Raw genomic sequence first — 4,754 nt, forward strand, 5'->3', positions numbered from 1 at the left:
GGTCTGGGTTTTCTACTCAATCTCGAGAAATCCTGCCTCACACCGACTCGACGTATGGAGTTTCTGGGCTTCACGGTGGACTCTGTTGCGGAATCTCTCAGTCTTCCTGCAGAGAAATTGCGGACGATACGCAAGGAGTTGAGACATGCTCTCTCAACTCCCTCCCTATCTCTACGCCACCTGGCTCGCATCATTGGGCTATTAGCCTCCTCTATCCAGGCAGTCTTCCCCGCTCCACTCCATTATCGGGCTTTACAGCGCCTGAAGATCGCCCACCTCCGTGCCGGGGCCTCGTTTGCAGACGCGGTGATTCTGGATCAGGAAGCTCGGGAGGAACTTCGTTGGTGGTTAAGCAACTTGGAAGCCTGGAACGGCAGAGCAATCTTCGGATTCCAACCAGAATTCACGGTGGAGTCGGACGCGAGTCTCCAAGGCTGGGGTGCCCACTGCGAGGGCATCTCCACTGGGGGTCGATGGTCGGATACCGAGACCCACCTTCACATCAACGCTCTGGAACTTCTAGCAGGTTCGTTTGCCATCAGGAGTTTCACCAAGGGCATAGCTCATGCATGCATCCGTCTACGCATGGACAATGTCTCGGCGGTCCGATATGTCAATCACCTAGGCGGCACTCAATCGGCCACCTTAGCCCGACTGGCGAAGGAGTTCTGGTCCTACTGTCTGTCCAGGGACATCATGATTCAAGCGGAGTACCTGCCGGGTCTTCACAACTACAGAGCGGATCGGAGTTCCCGATGCTTCACGGACGGCAGCGACTGGAGGATGAATCCGGAGATGTTCTCCACAATCTCGGACATCTGGGGTCCTTGCTCCATAGACCTTTTTGCCTCCCGGCTCAATACTCACCTGCCCAGGTTCTTCAGCTGGCGGCCGGACCCGGAAGCAGAAGCGGTGGATGCGTTTCTACAGGACTGGTCTGCAGCCCTACATTACGCGTTTCCACCGTTTGCCATGATTCTGAGGATGTTGCTACAGACTCGGCGTCAGGTGGCGGAATTGGTGGTGGTGATTCCCTTCTGGGGATCTCAAGCCTGGTACCCGATCCTCCTAGAACTCCTAGTGGATGTACCTCTCCTACTTCCGACGCGGACGGATCTCCTCCAGGACCCTCTAGGTGCCCCACATCCCCTGCTGGTCGAAGGCTCCCTTCAACTTCTAGCGTGCCGAATCTCAGGACTCCAGGAGAGGTCGAGGGAATTTCGGAGGCAACTAGACGCCTCCTGGACAACGCTTGGGCTCCCGGCACCCGAAAATCTTACCAGGCACCTTGGGGATCTTGGGTTAGCTGGTGCATGGAACGGGACCTGGATCCCATTTCGGCATCTGTAACCCATTTGTTGCAATTCCTGACATCTCTTTTTGAAGCAGGGAAAGCTTATCGGACCATCAATCTGTTCCGTTCTGCGATTTCCTCGACTCATCAGGGATTTGATGGCGTTCCTGCTGGTCAACACCCTTTGGTGTCTCGACTTTTACGGGGATCACGCTTGGCTCGTCCTCCCCGGCCACGTTTCACCACTACGTGGGATGTTTCCTTGGTCCTTTCTTTCCTCTCTGCCTGGCCCGACAATGCGGCTCTTTCCCTCCGTCAACTGTCGGCCAAATTGCTGACCCTCTTTTGCCTGATTTCCTGTAAGAGGGTCTCTGATGTCAGGGCTCTGGATCATGATGCGAGATCCTTTACTCCCGAGGGTGTTACTTTTAACATCACGCGGCGCACCAAGACCAATATTCGGTCTGTGTCCTATCCCGGTTTTCCGTCTTCTCCGGCGCTCTGTCCTGTAGCTTGCCTACGGGAATATGAGTTGCGCACTCGGTCCACCGCTCTGCGGACATTCCGCAACTTTTCCTCTCTATTCGCCATCCTTTTGCCCCGGTGACCAGTCCCACTTTGGCGCGGTGGATGAAGTGGGTCATGTCCCTTTCCGGGATTGATACGACGGTCTTTACCGCTCACTCGGCCAGGGGCGCGGCTGCCACTGCCCTGGCGGTTTCGGGGGCTCGTTTGGAGGACATTCTGCGTCTGGCTGACTGGTCTAGGGCCACGACGTTCACAGAATTTTATTTCCGTCCGCCCCCTCATGTGTTTTCATCGATTATTGAGCAGCTTTGAACTTGCAATACGAAGCCTCCGTGTCTTGCTGTAAAACTTAATGATTTTCCTATTTCATGACGTAAAGTCATAGTTTTATTAAAGACACAGAGGCGAGTATTGCCCGCCCTGGGTTTCTCCTGCCCGCCCTGTTTATATGACGTTATTTTGACATTATTGACTGTTACATTGTCTTTTATTGTTATTTATGAGATTTATTACCGTTAAGGTTTATTCATGGTTCTGTTTTTCAGCGACCTTGTTGATGTACGACCGTTATAGGGTCGAGATTGCTCAGTTTTACCCAATTTTTACACTGGCTATATTATTAATTCTGTTTCAGGTTGAAAACCCCTCGGCATATGGAATTCCGTGTTGTTCCAAGTTTTCCTGAGATGTTAGCCATGTTGGCTCGAGTTCTACAGTTGGACGGACCAGAAGGGTCGGTGGCGGATCCAGTTCCAGTTTCGGTTACGGTTTCGATTATGGTTTGGTGTCGTGGATTTAAAGAAAGATATGCAAGAGGACACTGCTTATTATAGGATCTGTTAGGGGAGGGTCCTTTATTGTTATGTTTATGTTAATTTCTCCTTTGCTGCTATTGGTGGAAGTAAAGAAGGAGATAGCAATACTCGCCTCCGTGTCTTTAATAAAACTATGACTTTACGTCATGAAACAGGAAAATCATTAAGTTACATCCTGCATTATACTCCAGAGCTGGATTCACTATTCTGCTGGTGGAGTCACTGTGTACATACATGACATTACTTATCCTGTACTGATCCTGAGTTACATCATATATTATACTCCAGAGCTGGATTCACTATTCTGCTGGTGGAGTCACTGTGTACATACATCACATTACTTATCCTGTACTGATCCTGAGTTACATCATATATTATACTCCAGAGCTGGATTCACTATTCTGCTGGTGGAGTCACTGTGTACATACATGACATTACTTATCCTGTACTGATCCTTAGTTACATCCTGTATTATACTCCAGAGCTGCACTCACTATTCTACTGGTGGAGTCACTGTGTACACACATTACATTACTTATCCTGTACTGATCCTGAGTTACATCCTGTATTATACTCCAGAGCTGGATTCACTATTCTACTGGTGGAGTCACTGTGTACACACATTACATTACTTATCCTGTACTGATCCTGAGTTACATCCTGTATTATACTCCAGAGCTGGATTCACTATTCTACTGGTGGAGTCACTGTGTACACACATTACATTACTTATCCTGTACTGATCCTGAGTTACATCCTGTATTATACTCCAGAGCTGGATTCACTATTCTGCTGGTGGAGTCACTGTGTACATACATGACATGACTTATCCTGTACTGATCCTTAGTTACATCCTGTATTATACTCCAGAGCTGCACTCACTATTCTACTGGTGGAGTCACTGTGTACACACATTACATTACTTATCCTGTACTGATTCTGAGTTACATCCTGTATTATACTCCAGAGCTGGATTCACTATTCTGCTGGTGGAGTCACTGTGAACATACATTACGTTACTTATACTGTACTGATTCTGAGTTGCATCCTGTATTATACTCCAGAGCTGCACTTACTATTCTGCTGGTGGAGTCACTGTGTACATACATTACTTATCCTGTACTGATCCTGAGTTATATCCTGTATTATACTCCAGAGCTGTACTCACTATTCTGCTGGTGGAGTCACTGTATACATACATTACATTACTTATCCTGTACTGATCCTGAGTTACATCCTGTACTATACTCCAGAGCTGTACTCACTATTCTGCTGGTGGAGTCACTGTATACATACATTACATTACTTATCCTGTACTGATCCTGAGTTACATCCTGTACTATACTCCAGAGCTGCACTCACTATTCTGCTGGTGGAGTCACTGTGTACATATATTACTTATCCTGTACTGATCCTAAGTTACATCCTGTATTTGGGTACTTTCACACTAGCGCTTTTTGATTCCGGCAGGCAGTTCCGGCAAGCCATGTACAAACGGAAAGGTTTTTTTTCCGGATTCGTTAGACGGAAGCGGTGAAATATCAGATCCGTCTCATCCAGTATCATCTGGAATAACGGATCCGGTATTAAAATTTTTAAAAGATCAATAGCCCGGCGCACGCGCACACTGGAAAATCGGATCCGGCGATGTGGCAGTTTCCGGAACACTTGGTACCAGATCCGGCATTAATATATCTCTATGGAAATTAATGCCGGATCCAGCAAGTGCGGTATTGTTCTGGGATTTTGACCGGAAAAAATACCACAGGTCAAATACCGTACAAGGGACGGAACGGAAGACATCCTGATGCATACTGAACGGATTGCTTTCCATTCAGAATGCATTAGGACAAAGCTAATGCTCTTTTTCCCGGTATTGAGCCCCTTTACTGGATTTTAATACCGGAAAAGAATAACACTAGTGTGAAAGTAGCCTTGTACTCCAGAGCTGCACTCATTCTTCTTCTGGTTGCTGTAAACATCATAAAGCTAATGGAAGACACTCCTCTAACAGCTGGGCTCCTATAATGCAGTGTTTTCTACAAGGGGTGTCACCCCCAAATTGTCATCCACAAATGACGTCACAGGAGGGGCACGAATTAAAGTCCACCTAGAGA

This window comes from Bufo bufo, chromosome 1, assembly GCF_905171765.1.
Source record: "Bufo bufo chromosome 1, aBufBuf1.1, whole genome shotgun sequence".
Taxonomy (NCBI): Eukaryota; Metazoa; Chordata; class Amphibia; order Anura; family Bufonidae; genus Bufo; species Bufo bufo.